At 52.6% G+C, this 21,972-nt stretch overlaps 2 non-coding genes across 2 annotated transcripts; one reads left to right on the forward strand and one right to left on the reverse strand.

Annotated features, from left to right (window-relative positions):
* Window positions 1–498: 498 nt before the first annotated feature.
* TRNAA-CGC (transfer RNA alanine (anticodon CGC)) lies at window positions 499–570 on the reverse strand. Its single transcript has one exon. It is a non-coding gene; the product is annotated as a tRNA-Ala (tRNA).
* Window positions 571–16,671: 16,101 nt separating this feature from the next.
* Window positions 16,672–16,743, forward strand: TRNAA-UGC (transfer RNA alanine (anticodon UGC)). Its single transcript has one exon. It is a non-coding gene; the product is annotated as a tRNA-Ala (tRNA).
* The last annotated feature ends 5,229 nt before the right edge of the window (window positions 16,744–21,972 follow it).

The following is a 21,972-nucleotide window of genomic DNA, read 5'->3' on the forward strand; positions in this document are numbered from 1 at the left end:
TTGAAGAAGAGTGGCCCCAGTACGGAGCCCTGGGGGACATCACGGGCCTCCAACTAGACTCTGCACTGCTGATGACAACCCCCTGAGATCTGCCGTTCAGTCACTTCTCAAGCCACCTCACTGACCACTCATCTAGCCCACACTTCTTGCCTATGAGGATGCTATGGGAGACAGTGTTTAAAAGCTTACTGAAGTCAAGGGAGACAACCTCCACTGCTCTCCCGCTCTCTCCCCAGTCACTCATTCCATCATGGAAGGCTAGGGGTGGATGAACAGTGAGTCCAGAGCTTATGGGTGAGGATGACTAGGCAGGCTAACACGGCAGACACTGCTGTAGGTGTTTACAACAAGCCACCAGATCAGGAAGAGGAAGTTGATGAGGCTTTTGATGGACGGCAGGAAGCCGCCTCCGGATCACAGACCCAGGCTCACCCAGGGGACTTCCACCACCCTTATATCTGCTGGGAAGACAACACAGCAAGGCACAAAAGCCCTCACTGGAGATGCTGGGGACTGAACCCAGGACCTCCTGCATGCGAAGCAGGCGCTCTTCCACTGAGCTACATCCCCTTACACATGGCATATGTAGATGGGGGGTGTGCTCTGGGGTGCCCTCTCCTCCCATGCCATGTCCCTGACAAGCACAGCCCCCTTGTGCCCTGCTGCCCTCAGACCCTCCCCAGAAAACTCCATTCAGACCCTCCTGCCTGGCCGCGGGGGAAGCTGGCCTTGCCTCTGCCCTGGGACTGCTCCTGCACAGGACCACCCCACAGAGCGCTGCCCCTTCAGCATCTCTGCAGCTAATTGGGTCAGGAGGAGAGTGTCGCTGCAGGCGCTGCTGCCAGGCTCTGGTCCTGCCAGGGGAGGCTCGATGGAGAGGGGCAAGCCCCTTCCCTGAGTCACCTCTGCCAGCGCAGGCAGCACTCCTGTGTGCGTCACCTGTGTCCACGAGGGCAGCAGCAGGAGGGAGTGGTGTGAGGGAAATGCCCTCCCCAGGGGGATGTGCCCACAGCTCCGATTGCCCCCAGGGTGTGGGGTGAAGGGAGGAGGGGAGCAGGCAGAGCTGGTGCTGGGCAGGGAGCTGCCCAGAGCCCCTCAGCCAGGCTCCAGGCCTCCCCCTGCACCACGCTGTCCACCAGCACCCGGCCATGGGCAGAGGGCAGCATCCCCCTGCCTGGGGCTGGGTACGGGGTTGCGCTCAGGGACGTTCCCATTCTTGCAGCACTGAGACTGTGCTGACAGTGGAGCCCCCGGCACAGCCCCAGGTGGGGAGGTCTCTGTGGCGCAACACGCAGAGCGTTCGGATGTTAACTGAAAGGTTGTTGGTGGAACCCACCCAGGGACAGTGGAACAGGGAATGGAGCCTGGGGTTGCTGATTTGATTCCAAATGGAATTACAGTATAATGGCCTTCCCCTTGAAATACCCCTTCACCGCCTGTCAGGAAAGCAAAACTGGACCCCCACGGGAACACTGGCATTCTGTTGGAATGATGCTGTGGAAACCCTCCAAGAGCCAACAAGACTCAAGGACAAGAGAGAGGATCTTGGGAAACGGTATTGCAAAGGACAACCAGCTCCAGGCAAATAACCATGAGGAAACCACAACACTTTGAAGAACGTGAGGAACAGAGAGCACAAGAAGAGCAGAATAACCCAGAGTAACCTAAAAGTTCATTAGGGCTTATTAACCTATTAAAAAGTGTGCTCCACAAAATGAATAATGAGATGGTAATGACATGATAATGATGTTACCACCTTCTTCTCCACTTCCTATGCTAATTAGCATGGATGTTCAAGCACAAGCACAGAGCAAGTACGTGATGTGATAAAACTGTAACCAGCAGAAAAATCTGTATAAAGTACTCCCTGAAAAGTGTTTATAGATAAAGAGTGAGAAAGGGAGAAGGAAGGGAGAAGCTTTGTGGATCTACCACCTAGCACCCATCCCTGTGCAGAAATGAAATAAACAAGTATCTCGATCCTGTGTGTCTGTTGGTTGCTTGCACATCTGGTAAAAGAACCCAGTTTGGGGACCCAAACACTGATACAGCCCCAAACAAGCCACCATGCCTCTGGGTCCATGCTCCTTTTCCCACAGAACAGTCTGGCTCGCTTGCATCACCCATCTCCTCAAAATCTGCTGCATTTTCCCATGCAGTAGGTGTGCTCTGACACTTTGTCTCTATGTATGATCTGGTCGACACAGTTTTCAGTTTACAGCCTGTTTGCATGTGTTCATACATGTCTGTCTGCATGGATACATAGTTATTAGTTACATGGCAGCCTATTCCACCTGGCTCTGTATTCTCTTCCAAACTTCCTTTTCACCAGCACCTGGCAAGCCCAGAGGACAGCACCAGCTATCACTTAGGTTCCACATGGCCAGGTATGCTGGGAGGCTGCTGGAGACTCCCTGGGAGCTCCATTTACAGCAGTCTTACAGATAGTCCAGCACATGCAGCAGGTTTTTGGCTTGTGCATTCAGATGGGTGCGGACATATATTATTCAGTTTCATTTCATTTGCCCTTTCCAGGTTCCCTTTCACGTCTGTGCCCTTCAAGCACCCAAATGCTGTGCTTTCCCCAGGAACTGGATACTAGTATTGCAAGGACACCCTACCTGAATCTCTGAAGAGCTGCTTCTGTAGAACTGAAAACATTTATGGTGACTGAGTCAAGACACTCACTTGGAGGTAGCCGTCCCCCACCTCCTGCACACACCGACTTAGTAGACAGATGTATGGCTTTGCCTAGGAGGATAAATCCAGTGATTTATTTATAGCCCGAGTCTGGTGCATGCCAGGTTTGGCAGGTAAAAGGAATACAAGATCCGTTCACTAAAAGCATACCTTCTTACAGGGTGCCATTGCAATATATCCTTGTTAGAGTGTTCATGATAGAAAGTGATGTAGCATTTCAACACCTCCTCTGAAAGGATAGCTCTTTCTTCATACGGGCCAAAGCTTGTCCAGTTGGCAGCCACATTCCATCTTGTGTCTCAGTAACTCTGAGAAGACAACTCCACCAATTTCCATCGGCAGGCTTCAGGAGGAGTACAGCCTTCACCTCCTCAACTTCTGAGAGCTGTCATTAAAGGAAGGGGGTTAAACCTGGAAACAGTTTACTCTCCAGCTGATGGGGTTTCCTGGAAGATGGAAATCCAGAACTCAGCTAGATGTGTTTATCCGCAAATGCCATGACTTAGAGAATATTGGAAAATTTATCCTGAAGTAACTACTGAAATTCCAGCTTGTCAACCATTTCAGGCATCAAGGCAGGTCCCTCTTCTGACAGAAGGCTCCCGTAGTCGAGGGCTAAGCCCCCAGGTCAGGGGTCAGTGCTGGCCCTGGGAACAGCCCTCCATTTCCTCCGGATGAGAGATGTCATCTCACTCGCTGATGGAATAGTCCAGTAGCCAGGCTGTTAGCTTTCCACGTCCCCTTTCCCAAGAAGATGAGACAAAAATGGATTTAGGATAGAATTGTTACTATAGGCCTCATCAAAGAGTTCGACCAAGCCCTTCAGTTCAAGTAAGGGCACCTCAAACATGGAGGTCTTAGAGCTTCAGCACGAAGGCATTCTTGCCGTTCCTCCAGACTTCATCACGAAACGTTGACTAATGCTGACCCACTACCAAAAGGGGAAAGGGAAAAATAGGAGGGCAAAAATCTAAGGGCAACAGACTTGGGGCCAAAACATCCAGGAGGGCCAAAAAACCCAGAGGGGAAACCTAAATAATGACAGAAGAATGGGAAAAAAACATGCAGAGCCGGAAAGGAAATGGGACAAAAGGGGAAAATGGTAAAACAGGAAAAATGAGAAAACCAGAGAATCAAAAGAAACAGGCAAACATAGGACAAATGGGAGCAATGGGGACAAACAGTAAGAAAGGGAAGAAACAGAGAGACCGAGAAAAACAGGGAAATGAAGAGAAAATGGCGGGAGGATGGTGTAAATCAGGAAAACATCAAGGGAAAAAGAAAATTAAAAAAGACACCCCCCCAAAACCCTAAAAATGAAAAAAATAACCCCAGCACTCTTCCAAAAAGCTCCGAAAAAAAACCCTGAGAAGAACACTGAGAAAAAAAAAAAAAGAGAGAGAAAAGAACAGAACAGAAGACTCGAAGAACAGAGAACAAAGGTAGAAAATGAGCAGGGAGAAACACTGGAGAGGGGAAGAGAAGAAGAGTAAAGCAGAAAATAGAAATAAATAAAAGAGGGGAAATCCACAGAAAAGAGGAATTCCCCCCCCTCCCCAAAAAAGGGGGGGAAATGGGACAAATGGGGTTAAAGCAAGGAAATAAGGGGGGGGGGAACATAGAGAAAACATCAATAAAATATCAAATAAAGAAGAAAAATGTAAGAAAAGCAAAAAAAAAAAAAAAACCCATAAGATGTGAGAGAAAAGAAAATACACATGTACCATGAGATTAAAAAAAAGGGGGGCAGGGAATGAGCAAGGGAAAAAAGCAGTGTGGGGGAGGGCAGGAAGCACCGCGAGGGAGGGTGGAAAAAAAAGGAAAAAGGACATTTGGGAAAAATGGAGAAAAAGCAAGACATTGACAGATATTACTCAAGTATATGAATCTCTCTTTGCTTTTTTATCTTAGAGTTCACACAATAACACAATGGCAGAGCTTCAAAGGGACCTCTGAGATCAGCTAGTCCAACCCCGGCTCAAGCAGGGGCACTTAGCACATGTTGCCCAGGAACCCGTCCAGATGGCTCTGAGTATCCCCAAGGAAGGAGACTCCACAACCTCTCGGGGAAACCTGTTCCACTGCTCAGTCACCCTCACAGCAAAGAGGATTTCCCTTTTGTTCAGGTGGAACGTCCTGTATTTTATTTTGTGCCCGTTGCCTCTTGGCCTATCGCTGGGCACCACTGAAAAGAGCCTGGTCCCACCCTCTCTACAACCTCCCTTCAGATCCTTACACACATTAAGAAGATCCCCCACCAGCCTCCTCTTCTCCACGCTGAAGAGTGCCAGCCTGCTCAGCCTTACCCTACATGAGACATGCTCCAGACCCTTCAGCATCTTAGAAGGCTTTGGCTACACTTGCTCCAGTAGCTCTCTGTCTCTCTTGGACCAGGCAGCCCACAACTGTACACACTACTCCAGATGTGGCCTTGAACAACAGGGCAGCAGGACCTGCACGGACCACCCAGGAGGGGAGAATAGCAATATCATTCTGGCATGCAGGAGTAACCACAAGAATTTCTGCTCTAAAGCCGAGTTCAGGAAACGTGGAAGTTGCCGCAAATTCTTATCTGCATACACAACTGAGTGCCTCAGCCAATTACACATTAATGAGCCACAATTAAAACCATGAAGAAAGGAGTATTTTCCCAGCAGGTATGGAAGGATTCCTACTGGCTCCTACTGGCACTTGAGGGGCACCATAGGAAGTTCTGTGGGTAATTCTGTAGTCCGATTTAAAAAAAAAGGGGAAGTGAGATTCCAACAAAAAGCAACAAAGGCAGGCTATGAAGATGCTCCAGAAAGGAAGTGCCAATCATTCCAAAGGGCACTAGGGGAATTTAATTGGACATAGCCAAACTAAGACAGAGGAAACAGGACTGTTACTATCAAAGTCGCTCTAGGGACACAGAACCGGTTACCCTCACAAGCAAGGCTGCCACAAGGACAAATACCCATCAAGTTGCCATCAGGAAATGCCCTTTGGACTTGAGAAGGCCTCAGATCCTTGAAAAGGAAATTCTTGAATTCAGTCAAGGAAATATTTCACAAGGGAACTTAAGTCCATTTATAAAATCAATGCTGGCATACATTTGCCTGGAACAGGTGACTAAACTACAGGAGCCAGGAGATTCTTTCAGAGGGCATGAGGTGTCAAGGAAAAACAGGCCAATAGGAACCCAAACCTGAGGCACAAGGACAGGCATGGGAAGCGAAGCAGTGCCCTCTTAGCCTGTAGGCTCACCCCACTGCCCAAGCACACATCCTTCTTTTGTACAGGAGGAATGAGACAACTTAGCACCTGAGGAGCAAATCAGAGCAGACTAAAAGCGGCTTGTGCCTCTGCGATGGAAGGCATCAGGCAATCTTCTTGCCTCTTTCAACCCCAGCCATCATTTGGATAAGTTCCAGACTGAAAACCCAAGTCCCCAAATAGCTGTTCCTAAACAGTGCCCATTCCAAAACCCCACAACAAAGCAATGCAGAGAATGCAGCACAAGGTGCATATACCAACTTCTCACTGTTATTTCACATGTTCTGAGGAAGGAGGTGGGTCCTCCCTGATTAGAGGATACTTCCAGTATGGTCATACTTATCAACTTGTAAGTTACAACAAGACAGGAAAAATAAAAGTTCTCTCAGGCTGTGACACTCTTTGGAAGAAGCCATTGCCATGAAACTAGCACTAATATTTCTCACAGCAAAATCCATTACTCACACATGTCATTACTCTTCATGTCATGTGCTGGTCTGGAGTTTGAACTTAGAGAGGTTCCTAAAAGCTCAGGGGGAGGGGTAAAAAAAAAGAAAAGAGAGAGCAAGGGAGAGAAGCAGCAAATGTTCCCATCTGACAGATAATTAGAAACAAGCGTTTGAGAATTTGCAATTACACACTACACTTAGGTTCCTTCTTCCCTCCTGCTAATGCAGTGAAAAAGTCAACAAAGAATTTGAAAAGAAAACTCACGTACAGCAACAACGCGTATGAGAATACCACTGCACTGCAGCAAGTGTCACCTCATCCTTCAATTAGCAAAGGCTCCTTGGCGTGTGGACGTCCTCAGGGGTGGCAGTGAGGTTCAAAGCACTGCTCATGATCTCCCCTGGCCTGCCTTCCTCCAGTGCAGCACTGAACCCTCTCACCATGGCCTGAGGAGGAAAAAAAAGAGTTATAGTAGAAAGGATTTACAAGGGAGGGTACTGAGCACATGAACCTGGGTGCAGCAGTCAGCTGAAACAAGGCCCACTAAAAAGCCTGTCAGGTTAAAGGCTGGAAACTGTCAGAGTGTTTCAGAGCAAAAGACCATGGGCTTCCTCAGCCTGCTGCTCAGGTAGCAACAGCAGCCTGGTTCTTTGCCTCACTTCCTAACCTGGAAGGGTATGGTTGCTTTCAATTGTACTTCCTTCCGCAGTAACAGGGGAAAGAGAGGAAGTGGACAGAAAACACGAGGACTAGCAAACACAAGAAAGCAGCTCAGGAATGAACACAGGAACAGCAAAGGCCTCTTGTGCCACATGACGCTGCAGCCCTCCCAACACTGAGGCTTCAGCCAACCACAGCAGGCATTCCCCACACCAAGGCACCAAAGACACGAGCCTGGAAGAACTGGAGGCTGGTGAGTTTTACAGGGAGCTGAGCTGACAACACAAGGGGGAACAGACGACAACACTGGAGTCAGGCAAGTGGAACACCATGGTGGGCATTTGACCGGCTGCAATATGGCTGAGGGCATCCAAGTGTGCTTAAGGCAGGCACACAACGCATGGGCCTGTTGGGATAAAATGCTCCGATCTGCAATAGCATCTCCTTCTTGGTTCTTGCTTGCAGCTGGGCTCACAAAATGCAAAAAGAAATCCCCTTTTCCTCAGGCTGCAGCATGACTCTGCAGGCTTTGGTGAACCCTTGATGTGCTAACCCTTTGCACGGCAAGTGCTAGCAAGCTGGCTATGACAATGCAAAAAGCCTTCCGCCTGCATAACAGTGCTACAAGGATATTTTGTGCACACAACCAACCAGCCAGCACACTCCTCTCTTTCCAAGTTTACAAGATCCTTTTTCAGGGAGAGCCACTTTCAAACTGGGGCCCCAGCTACTACTGTTTCCACAGTTAAACAGCGGCCAGAGAGCCCCAACGTTGAATGGTTTTGACTTTAAGAACGTTAAGAAAGCTCTGCAAAGCCTCCCTACATTGGTATTAAGCTGAGACTGAGATCCCTGTTTCTCACTTCCATGGGTAAGTTTCTAGTTTGGATGTCATCCTCATCAGAGATCAAAGTCCAAGACGTACCTCACAACAAAAGTCAGAGAAGACAAAACACGTGTTGCAGGCTTGTACAGTCAGTCAACTGAGCCCGTGCACTGCGGGCTTTGAAGGATAACCCAACAGGTAAGAGGGAAAGAATTGAAACAGCAGAGTACAGAGTGCTCAGAACGGCACAGAAACAAAACAAGCAGCAACAGGCCACCTCTGGGAAAGTGGCGCTTGCTGAAGAACGCTCCCCCTTCCCCTAGGGAAAAACTACTGGCAGCAGAGCATTTCTTCACTCTACAACATACAAGGAAGAGTGCAGACAATGATGGCTGAGTATATACAATCATCATTCCCTAAAAATGAACTGATAAACACAAGGTTACCTCCGCACTATCTTGTTTCACTGGTTTGTCCTGGTCACACACATTTGCTGCTGGTCTGTAATGCCTGAGAGAAGCACAGAAAGACAGAAATGAGCTATCTCAGTGTCCGTACTCATCTCGAGTACTGCATCCAGTTCTGGGCTCCCAATAAAAGAGAAACATGGAGCTACTGGAGAGAGTCCAGCGGAAGGCTATGAAGATGATCACAGGACTGCAGCATCTGCCCTAGGAGGAATGGTTGCAAGAGCTGGGCCTGTTTAGCCTGGGGAGGAGAAGACTGAGGGGGGATTTTATCAAGGGAGGGTGTCAAAGGGACAGGGGCCAAACTCTTCTCAGTAGTGCCACGCAACAGGCATGAACTGAACCACAGGAAGTTGCGCCTGAATATGAGGAGGAATTTCTTTCCTGTGAGAGTGACAGAGCACTGGCACAGGTTGCCCAGAGAGGTTGTGCAGTCTCCTTCTCTGGAGAGATTCAAAGCCCACCTGGATGCAACCCTGGCTAACATGCTCTAGGTGACCCTGCTGGAGCAGGGAGGTTGGCCTACATGATCTCCAGAGGTCCCTTCCAACCTTATTCATTCTGTGATTTGGTGTAATGAACCAGCAAACTAGCAAATTAAGCAACTAGAAAATTATTACTTTGGGCTGGGCTGCAGGGAGAGGATTACCTGCTTCTTGGCTTCTTTGATTTTTTTTTTTAACACCTAAGGAGCTCCTACAAATACCCTTACTTTCACAAAGAAGCTCCGCCATCATCAAAGAAACAACAACAACAAAATACACACACCCACCAAACAGTCACAACGGGATTGTCGAAGAGTCTTCTCTAAACTCTACACTGATTGCAGTAAAGGGCTCCTAAGGGGGCACAAGGAATTTATCATCCACCAGCACTGCAAACAGCCAGACGCTGCAGAGGTCACCACTATGACAACATGAGTCAGTCTACACCTAGAAATTTCACTACCACTCTCAGGCCTCTCTCATGCACTTTTAACATGTATCCTCCCTTTCACAAAATCCTGACAAAGCCACTTCTGCCAATAAAGAGCCAGAAGGGATTTTTCTCTCCCATTTTTTTCTTTCCCTTCCCTTTTTTCAGGCAGAAAATAGCTTGTGCTATTCCATAGCTTCCAACAGAAGCTATAGGACCACAAATGCTCTGGCTGATTTAGACTTCTGACCAAGGGATTTGAACACTTTCAGGTGAAATGCTCTTGCTGCTGCTCATGAGGAGAGGCACACAACCAGAAAACAGTGCAGTCCAGGTCACTCGACTGATTTTGGATCCATCCTGCTTGCACTGGAAATAGCGGGTCCTCCCATACTCACTCACCACAGACAGTATCATGCCTAGGGCTAGCCCCCACGACACCTTCGCAGGCCCCTGGCCACACACACAGTCACAGAGACAAGAATGGATGAAAGTCCACACAGCTGCAGTAACACTGGTTCAGCAGTAGAACCAGAGATTTCCAAGGCACATGCCACCTAAGAACACTAAGGCATATCATCTAACTGAATAATGTGCAACTCCTGATCTTTACTTCTTCCCCTGAGTCTGGCCAGGGTCATGCATACATGCTTGCACGCTGAGGAGAAAACAGGCAAAACAGGGTTTGGCAGCATCAGGGAAGCCTCTCAGAGACCCAGTGCCCTGCACTCCCAACATTGTATTTCCAGCCCCAAACTTCCTCCCTCCAAGCACCTCATGGATCATCTCCAAACACGGGAAGGTCTCTCCAGCAGCAGCTACTGCCACCACTGCAGCATCTCAGCAACACCTCACACCTCCCCCAGGCAACACACTGCTCACACACAGCTACTTCTCCCTCCACACCAACTTCAGCCTCTCTCTCACAGGCCACCCAGTAGAGGCCCCATCGAGCACCCAAGGTTTCTGCTGTTACTAACAACAGACCACCCCAGCCTAGATGTAAAGCTTGCCTCCTTCCTCAAGGAAAGCAACACCCTAAACATTACTAAGCCAGCTCAGGTCGGGAGGAAACATGCAAATCTCAACCTTCTGTAACCTCCAGAAAAAGAGAAGCAACTCACAGGCACCCACTTAACATCCTGCCAAAGGAGGCCTCAGGAGCCAGGTCTTTCAGTAAGTCTCAGCTGCACATTTCTCACCTGGCAGTGAGGAAGGCAATGCTCAGCTGAAGCATTTGGTCAGCAGATACAAAGATGGAGGCTTGCAAGTAGTTCTGCTTCAGGAACAGAGCCTGAAAGCTGTTGCCAAGGTTTCTTCTGCTTGCTTGCCAAAAGACTAGGCAACACTGTATGGATTCTTCAAACCTTCTTCAACAAAAGCACTTCTCTTCAACACTTTTGCTCCCAAACCCTGCTGGTACCATCACTACAGGACCATCTCTCTTTTGTGTCAGGTGCACAAAAACTTCCTACAACAGAACTGAGATCCTTAGCTGCAGCTTTCATATATCTGCTGTCAACAGGCTACTCAAGCCAAACAGAAATCATTGGGGGCTTGGTGGTAAACATAAATCTATGCTTATAAAAATACATTCTCATTCAGCAGGGTCTATTTCAAAAGTAAAACTCAAGCAGGCAGAACATGTGTGTGTCCTCCAGGACAACTTTGGGCAAGACACACGTTTCTGCCAAGCTCTCTTCAGTCACAGCTGGCCAGCATCTGCCTGCCAGCAGACAGAAAGAACACTACAACTTTCTCAAGGTGACATTCAGGGATGACAACAGCTTAAATACCTGGCTGCAGTAGTAATACCCGCTCTTGCACAGAAGCACCTCTTTCTCCAGCTTCAGGAGAGCACTTACCATCCAGGAGACCCTTGTCCTGTCCTTATCAAACATTCTGGGGGCCAGAAGTCGACTGACCATACAGGAAAAGCCATTTTCTCTTCAGATTCAAGAATGAATGGAGATAGTTTGGATTTGCTAAAGCAGCCACAGCCAGGGAACACGAATGGCTGCAACACAGAAGCAAGAAAAAAATGTATCTCTGCTTAGATACCTCTGTCTCCCACAGCAATGCACACCTTCTACTCCGGCTTTAAAAGCAAGGACAGTGCCTGTTTGTGGCCATCCTTTTACTTTCCTCCCAAGCAACTGTAAGAAGAGAGGAAGCTACCAAAAAAGCACTGGAGGTCTACATATACCTACCTCAGGGCTCAGGCCCTGCTCTTTTCACAGCCCTCTTCTTTCCTCATTACTGCAGAGGACAGACTGCTAAGGTTTGTAATCTAAAGCTGAAAATAAATCAAAATTTCACACGCTAATCACAAAACCTGCTGCACTGCCCCAGCGCTCTACAGCAGCAGCTCCTGCCTATCTACTTTCCCCACCAGCTTCCCCACCCACACCCAGGACGTTTCAGCTTTCCACCAGGGGAGAACATCCCGGGGCAGAAGCAGCACAGGAAGCAGCTGCCCTGTTCCTCTCCCTCCTCCCTTGATTCCTGGGGGGTCACTAGTGCTGCAGCTCTCATACCTCAGGGCTTCTCAGCACCTGCCAGGCCGCAGCATGCGCTGAAAACCCCCCCTGTGTCCCCGGGATGCTCACAGGCAGCAGCTGCCCCCAGCACAGTGCAGAGGTTTCTCTCTCTCCCCTCCCCTCCCATCCCCTCCCGCAGACTCTCCCAGGGCCCTGGGGCAGCAGCATTTCCCCACACACCAGCACCAGCAGCCATGGGCACACAGGCCCCGCCCCCACACCCGGAAGTGATGCCTCTCACACCAAGGCCCCTCCCACCCCGCACTCCCCCATTGGCTCCCATTGGACATGGCCTCCCGGGGCGGGACACCAGGGAGGGGCGGGAGGGAGGCGGCAGTGCGCATGCGCTGTGGAGGGGCTGGGTGGGGAGGGGCGGGGAGGGGAGCCGAGGGGAGGGGCCCCGAGGGGAGGGGAGGGGCGCGGCAGAGAGGGAGGGGCGGGGCCGGGCAGGGCGGAGCATGCGCAGTGGCCCAGAGGAGGGCAGTGAGGGGCGGGGCGGGGGCGGGGCTGCCCGGGCCCTGCGGGCGGGGAGGGGGCGAGAGGCGGCTGCTGCCGCGGGGCAGCGTCTCCCGGCCCGGGGCCGCCCGGAGCCTTTAGCTGCAGCGCCGGGAGCTGCCGCACCGGGGCCGAGGGCCGCGGGCTGGACAGAGCGAGCGGCCGTGCGCACGGGGGCAGCCAGAGCCGCCACGGCCCGGCTGTGTGGCAGCAGCGGCTGGGGAAGGCCCGGCCCAGCCTGGGCCACCTCTGGCCCCTGAGAGGCCCCGGCTCTTGCGCCCCTTCTCCTGGTGGCCCCACGGCTCGGTGCCAGCTGCAGTCACCGTTTCTTAGCACCGTCCCAGCTGTGAGGAGACGCCACGGGTGCAGCAGGGCTTGTGGGGGCTCCAGGCTGGAGGCAGGAGGCAGCCAGCGTCCCGGTGCCCCTGCCGACAGCCCCGCTTTCCCCCGGGCAGGTCCCCAGCTGCTCTCTGAGCCCAGCCCGGCTGTGGGCACCAGGAGGAGCAGGATGTGCAGAGCCTCCTGACGACCATGGCCAGAGCCAGGCTCTCGGGTATTGCAGCAAATCAGCTGTGGGAGAGCTGTGCCCTGCTGGAGGGCACTTGAGCCCCTCAAGACACCTCCGCAGAGGCAGTTGAAGGTCTGAAGGTGACGTGTCCTCAGGAGAATGTTAACCCACAGCCCCATCGCAGCCCTGTGCATTCAGTTCTGCTCCAGAGATGCCTCCTGGCAGTGGGGCAGTGTCGCGGGGCATCTGCGTCTTGGCAGGTGCCTGGGGCGGTGGAGAACAGACCCCGTTGCTGCTGGTGCTGTGGGTGGGCAGGGAGTTGGGGAAGGCACTTTCTGAGCTCCCTTGCAAGCCTGCTGCTCTCTCCATCAGCTTTGGAGTCTCGGGCTCTTGTGCAGGCTTGTGGCTCCTTTCCCTTCCACCCACCCCAGCAGCAAGGACCCCAGCTTGCTCCCACCAGAGGCACAGGCTGCCTTGGCTGCCCGATGCATAGGGCTCATGAGCTCCTGCACATGCCCTGGCAAAGGTGCAGAGCTGAGCTATGACGGTGGCCTTGAACGCCTCTGCCTGGCTCCTGGAGCTGCTGAGAAGCAGGTGGGAAGTGCTGGCAAAGAGCAGGAGGTTTCTGCCTGCCAGCAGGCTGGCTGCATGCTCGGCCTGGCAGCCTGCAAGCACATGCCTTGAGGTGCCCAAGGCAGCTGCCACTGCCCATCTCTTGCCCCACACCAACAAAGCCTCTGCCCAGCCAACCTGGCTAGCAGAAGAAGCACAGCATCATCAAGACACCTACCTTACCTCCTTCTGCTCCTGCCAGGGCTCAGCTCCAGCTGAGGCTGCCTCTTGCAACGCTTGGCCCTCTCCCAAGTGCTTCTTGCAGCCAGGTGTCCCTGGCAACATGCAGAACCAGAGGTACCAAATTCCACAAGCGTTCAGAATTGCTTCACTTGGTAGATCATTTTCACTTTGCAGATTTGGAAGGACACAAGTTGTTCTGGGTGTCTGACATGGTTTGCAAACATTTTCATATACCACCTGCTTTGCCATCCCGCTGCTGTTCATGCTTGCATCTTGTTATTTTATTTTATTTTTTCCATCCCCACTTAGTCTTTCTCAGTCTTAGCATGCTGCTGGAGGAAAGGAGAGGAACTGGGGTGTGTGTGAGGATATAGACAGGGAAGACAGAGGGTGTGGAAAAGGTGCAGAAAGCAGGCATGTAGAAGTAGGGAACCCTGCTGGAAGAGCAAGATTTTCTGCTGTCTCACTATGGGAAAAATGCAGGAAATGGAGAATAAGAAGGGAAAAGAAACTTTTGTCTTCCATGCAGGACATTAGCTTCCCTATTACTGCAAAGAATTCATGGAATTACATCAATTCTCTGAGCCTTCCACCTCAAGGGCTTCATTTCCTTCTGGTGTGCCAGGATCAGGATGGCAAAAGGCAGTGAAGGTGCTAGAGTCTGCCTCTGGAGTGCAGCACCAAGATTCAGGGCTCAGGGAGAGGAAATGTGTGTGGTGATAAGCTAGCCCAGCTCCTGAAGCACAGCACTGGAGCTCTTTTTCTTTCTTTCTTTCTTTTTTTTTTCCTCTTGTCATGGTGGCAGGTTGGGGGCTGTTGACACATGGAGCTGAGGGGCTCAGGCTATAAAAAACTCCGTTGAAATTACCAGATTTATTCCTCTAGGCAAAGATACACATCTGTCTACTAAGTCGGTGTGTGCAGGAGGTGGGGGAAGGCTGCCTCCAAGTGAGTGTCTTGACTCAGCCACCAGAAATGTTTTCAGTTCTACAGAAGCAGCTCTTCAGAGATTCAGGTGTTGTGTCCTTGTGATACTAGTATCCAGTTTGTTGGGGAAAGCACAGCAGTCGGGTGAAGGGCACAGAAGTGAAAGGGAACCTGGAAAGGGCAAATGAAATGAAACTTAATAATATATGTCCTCACTCATCTGAATGCACAAGCCAAAAACCTGCTGCATGTGCTGGACTATCTGTAAGACTGTTGTAAATGGAGCTCCCAGGGAGTCTCCAGCAGCCTCCCAGCATACCTGGCCATGTGGAACCTAAGTGATAGCTGGTGCTGTCCTCTGGGCTTGCCGGGTGCTGGTGAAAAGGAGGTTTGGAAGAGAATACAGACCCAGGTGGAATAGGCTGCCATGTAACTAATAACTATGTATCCATGCAGACAGACATGTATGAACACATGCAAACAGGCTTTAAACTGAAAACTGTGTCGACCAGATCGTACATAGAGACAAAGTGTCAGAGCACACCTACTGCATGGGAAAATGCAGCAGATTTGGAGGAGGTAGGGGATGGAAGCGAGCCAGACTGTTCCATGGGAAAAGGAGCATGGAGAGGGCATGTTGACCCAGAGGCATGGTGGCTTGTTTGGGGCTGTATCAGTGTTGTCCCAAATTGGGTTCTTTTACCGAGTGTGCAACTAACCAATAGACGCGCAGGATCGAAATACTTGTTCATTTCTGCACAGGGATGGGTGCTTGGTGGTAGATCCACAAAGCTAGCACACCTTTTCCCTTTCTCATTCTTCATCTATAAACACTTTTCAGGAAGTACTTTATACAGGTTTTTCTGTTGGTTACAGTTTTATCACATCACATTCTTGCTCTGTGCTTGTGCTTTAACATCCGTGTTAATTAGCATAGGAAGCAGAGAAGAAGGTGGTAACATCATTATCATGTCATTACCATCTCATTATTCATTTTGAGGGGTGCACTTTACTAGGTTAATAGGCCCTAATGAACTTGTAAGTTCCTCTGGGTTATTCTGCTGTTTTTGTCCTCTCTGTTCCTGACGTTCTTCAAAGTGTTGTGGTTTCCTCACGGTTATTTGGCTGGAGCCGGTTGTCCTTTGCAATACTGTTTTCCAAGATCCTCTCTCCCTTGTCCTTGAGTCTTGTTAGCTCTTGGAGGGTTTCCACAGCATCATTCCAACAGAGCGCCAGTGTTCCCGTGGGGGTCCAATTTTGCTTTCCTGCAGAGGTATTACAAGAGGTATTGCAAGGACATTATACTGTAATTCCATTTGGAATCAAATCAGCAACCCCAGGCTCGGTTCCCTGTTTCACTGACCCTGGGTGGGTTCCACCAACAACCTTTCAGTTAACAGCTCAATGCACTGCCGGTTGGCCCACAGAAATCCCCCACCTGGGGCTGTGCCGGGGACTCCAATGTCAGCACTGTCCTGGTGCTGCAAGAATCGGAATGTCCCTGAGCACAACCTCGTACCCAGCCCCAGGCATTGGAACGCTGCCCTTTGCCCATGGCCGGGTGCTGGTGGGCAGCGTGGTGCAGGGGGAGGCCTGGAGCCTGGCTGAGGGGCTCTGGGCAGCTCCCTGCCCAGCACCAGCTCTGCCTGCTCCCCTGCTCCCTCCACCCCACACCCTGGGGGCAATCGGAGCTGTGGGCACATCCCCCTGGGGAGGGCATTTCCCTCACACCACTCCCTCCTGCTGCTGCCCTCGTGGACACAGGTGACACACACAGGAGTACTGCCTGCGCTGGCAGAGGTGACTCAGGGAAGGGGCTTGCCCCTCTCCATCGAGCCTCCCCTGGCAGGACCAGAGCCTGGCAGCAGCGCCTGCAGCGACAGTCTCCTCCCGACCCAGTTAGCTGCAGAGATGCTGAAGGCGCAGCGCTCCGTGGCGTGGCCCTGTGCAGGAGCAGTCCCAAGGCAGAGGCAAGGCCAGCTTCCCCCACGGCCAGGCAGGAGGGTCTGAATGGAGTTTTCTGGGGAGGGTCTGAGGGCAGCAGGGCACAAGGGGGCTGTGCTTGTCAGGGACATGGCATGGGAGGAGAGGGCACCCTAAAGATCAGCCCCCAACAACATATGCCATGTGTAAGGGGATGTAGCTCAGTGGAAGAGCGCCTGCTTTGCATGCAGGAGGTCCTGGGTTCAGTCCCCAGCATCTCCAGCAAGGACTTTTGTGCCTCGCTGTGTTGTCTTCCCAGCAGATATAAGGGTGGTGGAAGTCCCCTGGGTGAGCCTGGGTCTGTGATTGGGAGGCTGCTTCCTGCCGTCCATCAAAAGCCTCATCAACTTCCTCTTCCTGAGCTGGTGGCTTGTTGTAAACACCTACAGCAGTGTCTGCCATGTTAGCCTGCCTAGTCATCCTCACCCATAAGCTCTGGACTCACTGTTCATCCACCCCTAGCCTTCCATGATGGAATGAGTGGCTGGGGAGATAGCGGGAGAGCAGTGGAGTTTTTCTCCCTTGACTTCAGCAAGCTTTTAAACACTGTCTCCCATAGCATCCTCATAGGCAAGAAGTGTGGGCTAGATGAGTGGTCAGTGAGGTGGCTTGAGAAGTGGCTGAAAGGCAGAGCTCAGGGGGTTGTCATCAGCAGTGCAGAGTCTAGTTGGAGGCCCGTGATGTCCCCCCAGGGCTCCGTACTGGGGCCAGTCTTCTTCAACTTAGTCACCAGTGACCTGGACGAAGGTACAAAGTGCCTCCTCAGCAAGTGTGCTGACGATAATAAACTGGGAGGAGCAGCTGATGCATCAGAAGACTGTACTGCCATTTGAGAGACCTGGAGAGGCTGGAGAGGTGGGGGGAGTGGAACCTCATGAAGTTCAACAAGGGCAAGTGCACGGTCCTGCACGTGGGGAGGTATAACCCCATGCACCAGTGCAGGCTGGAGGCTGAGCTGTTGGAGAGCAGCTCTGTGGAGAAGGACGTGGGAGTGCTGGTGGACACTAAGTTGACCATGAGCCAGCAATGTGCTCTTGTGGCCAAGAAAGGCAGTGGCAGCCTGCAGAAGGGACGATTGAGAGGGGATCTTATCAACGTGTACAAGTACCAGAAGGGAGGGTGTCAAGAGGATGAGGGTCACACTCTTTTCAGTGGTGCCAAGCAGCAGGACAAGAGGAAGTTCCACCTGTGTGTGAGGGAAAACTTCTTTTTTTGAGTAACGAGCACTGGAAGAAGCTGCCCAGAGAGGTTGTGGAGTCTCCCCCAACATTCTCTGAATCTGCGATTTTCTGATCCCGTCAGTGCCCCCCACCCCTGAGTCTGGTCCTGGACAACCTACCAGAACCATAAGTTCTGGTAGGGCAGATGTAATGATGGAGTGGGGCAGCCATAGATGCCTGCGACCCTCTTTGGGTCCCTGGCTAGTGCAGTACCAGAAGGGTTTGGTCCAGGTCTTTGCGGCCCCTTCTCTTCTCAGTCCACCCATCCTGGCCCTTTCTCTTCCTGGCTTTCATTTTGCAAGATCAATAGATGTTTTAGGAGGACCCAGAGAGTGGGGGGCAAGTGGGGCAGATGATTGGCACTGTACTAGAGGAGGTCCTGGTGCAGAGGGGACAGGAAGGAGCCACCCAAGCTGTGGTCCTGGCTGTGGGCAGTGACAGCTGGGAGGGCTGTGGGTGCTCCTGGGTGCCAGGTGCTGCTGCGGCACAGTGCAGGGCTGCGACGGAAACCTTTTGAAGCAAAGGAGGACTCCAAAGCAAACACCCCGAGTGCCCCGTTCAGCCCCATCCTGCTGCAGGGCCAGCCCTGGCCAGGGCCCTGGGGGTGATGGGGGCCGTGCCTCTCTGTGACACGGGCTGTGGTCACAGGAGACATCCTGTGTCACAGCCACAGTTGCCCTCCCCCACCCAGACCCGGCCTCTCCCCACATGTCCCAGTGAGGCTGGTCTAGCGCAGGCGCTGGGGCTGCTCTCGGCACCTCTCTGCTGCCAAGAGCTGCCGAGCCTGAGCAGGAGCCAGGGAGCGGAGGTCAGGGCAGTGTGGGGTTGTACAGAAGTGTGCAGGAGGAGGAGGAAGAGGAGAGGAGCTGCTTCCTCATCACCTGCCGCTGCAGGGGTGACCCAGAGCACGCAGGACCAGGATGGAGCTCTGGGACGCTGGCCATGGGAAACGGCGTGGACAGGGGGTGCCAGCACTCCCCAGCTGGGGTAAGGCCTTCCGGAGATCCTCCTCAGGTCTAGCAGGGATCCTCCCCAGGTCTGGCAGGGTATCGCCTGGAGGCAGTGCCCACCTCAGCCCCTGTAGGGAATGGGGCCTGTTTGGGGAGGGGGTGCTCTTGGAGGACGCTCGCACTGCTCATCCTCTGGCTGAGGCAGGTACGGAGCAGCTGAGAGCTGCCCCCAGAGCATGACGGGTCTTTCCCTTCTCTTCCAGAGCAGCTTGCTGTCTGGGAAGAGGTGTCTGACTACATTGTGCGGCAGCTGATGCTGAACCAGGTGGGTGTGCCTTGCGGGGCCTGCCCCGGGAAGCCTTCTCCTGGAGCTTGTGTGTCTGTGGGATGACTTCTCTGCTTTGACTGGTAGAGTTGAGAGGGTGAAGAGGAGGGGGATGAAAGCGTCTGGAAAGGTCTTCCAAAGAAGGGCCCCAAGGTTTCTCCCAAGCTTTGTCCAGCGCTTTGTCTGTCCCCTTTTTACAGCAGGATGGAGCAGGGCACCGAGCACCATCCCCACGCCCTGACAAGTGCCCGGCCTGTCCAGCTGCCAGTCTCATCGTTCTTCTCTTCCTTCCTGTTTGCAGGGAGTCCGAGTTATTCGCCTTGGCACATTTGACGTAGTAACCGAACAAGTCGGTGGTGGGAAGCGTGCTCTTCTCACTGTTCGCAGGCCCGTGTTCCATCTGTCGCGGAGTATTGCAGAGCTTCCCGGCCTCGCCTATGACATGGCCTATGCTCCTGGTAAGAGGAGAGGCTGAACCGCTTGCTTCCCCTGGGGACATCCCTGGGGTGTGCCTAACTGCTGGGCAGCAGTGACTGTTAGGAAGCTAGAATTCCTTCAGCAGCTGTGGAGAACAGCTTCAGGGGGTTTTAAAGCACCAGGACAACATCATGCACATTACAGTCACACTCCCTCCCTCCCAGACTTGCTTTCACAGCTGGCCACAGGCCAGATGTCGTGGGGCTGCTGCTTCTCTGCTACTGACTGCGTTCCTCTTCTGCTGCTTCCCAGGTCATAAGCTCTCCAAGCCCCTCAAGTACGCTCACATAGCCTCGGCCCTCTCTGTTCCTCGGAAGACAGTGGAGGCGTGCATAGAAGAGACCATGCGGCTTTTCTCCCGCTGCCTGCAGAGCGGGAAGAACGTGGCCCTTGTGCTGAAGGGCCTTGGCACGCTTGTAATTCAAGGAGCAGCTGTGAAAATGAGGTTTTGCAGGGACTTTCTGAAGAGGCTCAATGGGACAGAGCAGCTGCTCGAAGCTCTTCTCGCGGTGAGTTCCCCGTTCCTCCAGCACTACCTGTCGTCCTCTGGAAAGCACCAGTGAATGCAATGCTGTCAGCCTGCTGTGACCTATCCAGGTGCATGGAGAATCCCAGCTGAGAGTAATGCCAGCTCCCGGGACAGCCGGTCTTGAGCGTCCAGAGGACTTGGCAACAAGGACGGCCCTGGGAATAGCTGTGCTGGCTCTGCCCCAAAAAATCATCCAGCCCCAGAGCTCATTTTCATGTGCTCAAGGGAAAAGTCCCAGAAAAGGGCCGGTCCTGTGTGCTTTTTCCCAGGAGACTTCCCTCCTGACAGAAAGCCATGGTTTAGTGCTGCTTTGTGTCAGGACCACATCTGAACCCATGTCTCCGTGGACTGTGTCTGGGACAGTAAGGCAGCGAGTTCAGCACTTTCCCCTGATGCTGGGTGACACTATTTCTGCGTGTCCCTTTGGGAGCTCGGCCTGATGCCTCCATGGGACATTTTTGCCCTAGGGTGGAGTGAGGGCAAGGGAGTGATCCTTCCTCCCCTTGCCTGGGCCAGCGGGCATGTGAAGCAGCTCTGTGAAACCTCTGCTGACCTCAGTGCTCTCCGTTTGCAGCTGGAGGGCCTGAGTGTCTTTCATCTCTCCCATGGGGCAGCTGCTCAGAATATTGGATCCCCTTGGTCCTCTTGTTCTTTGGCATTTCTACCTCTGTCTCCAAGTAGGTTTGTTTTTGCAGGAATCATTGCTCGCCCCACTCTCTGGACACGAAGCAGAGGCTTAGGCAGACCAAGGCCCCTGTGCGACCAGAGCCCTCTTGCTGCTCTTGCTGTGCTGGTCTAGTTGTGCTGAGCAGCTCTTGCCAGGGCCCTGGAGTCTCGCCACCATGAAGGGCGTCTTTCTGTCCAAATGTGAGCATTTGCACGCTGCTAGTGATGGCTGCAGCATGTCGCAGAGAGAGTCGTTGGAGCCCAGTGGCCTTGGCCAGGTCTCTAGTGCAGCCCCGTCCTTCAGCGTGGTCCTTCAGGTGCAGCAGGAAGGCTGAGATGTGAAAGGAGGCTGAGCTGAGCCTCCTCTCATGGGTTAAGGCAGAGATGCAAGCCGGCTGCAGGCCAGACCTCTGCACTAGGCAGGACCTGGTCTCCTGACTGCATCTCTCGATTCTCAGCCTTGCAAAAAGCCTGGCAGTCTTCTCACCCTTTCTCCTCCATTTCCTGTAAACTGCTCTGCTGCACAACTGAGGGGCCACGGAGAGGCGCAGAAAAATTCCATGTTTCAGAGGCAGCTGCTTCTCTGAGCAGTGGGAAAGTGTGCTGCCCTTGTGCGCCCTGAGACAACTGTCTTGGCATCATCTCTCGTGTGTCTCTCCCCTTTGCAGATGCCAGAGATGAGGGATTCAGTCCTCTCAGGCTCCGAAACTGCTGCTTTGCAGACCCGTTCTGGTCGTGTTGTCGTCTTTCCTGAGTGAGTACATTCACTTCTTAGCCCCGGCTGGCCAAGCCAGCAGCTTCTCGGGACTTGTCTGGTAGCCCTGTGTTGCCAGTGCTTGTGAAAGCTGCTCAGGAAGTCATTGGAGAGGAATACTTTCCAGTGTGGATCAAAGTGCAGGTTCCTGCTGGTCACTGGCTCAGGATGTTTTCTTGTCTTCTGTGAGACATGCATGAATCAAATGTGTGCTGAACATGTTGTCTTGGGTCAAATGTCTTCTGTGGGGAGGCCTGTCTAGGGCAAAGCGAAGCCTGTGCGCAGTGGGGTTGTGGAGAGCTTTGTGCTGGCTCCCATCCTGCTCAGTGTTTTGTCCCATTAGTTGTCTGGGAGATGGTGGTTCCTTTTTGCAGAGGCACGGAGATGAGATTTGGAGAGCCTGCAGGTGATACGGTGGGTGAGAGGGGCATTAGAACTGGTGCTGCCAAGCACCCCTTCTCACAGGAAGGCTAGGGAAGCTCTGCAAGAGGCAGAGAAGGAAGCTCCTGCCCCTGCAGATGCTGGAGGTC

Source organism: Rhea pennata, unplaced genomic scaffold, assembly GCF_028389875.1.
Source record: "Rhea pennata isolate bPtePen1 unplaced genomic scaffold, bPtePen1.pri scaffold_26, whole genome shotgun sequence".
NCBI classification, from domain to species: domain Eukaryota; kingdom Metazoa; phylum Chordata; class Aves; order Rheiformes; family Rheidae; genus Rhea; species Rhea pennata.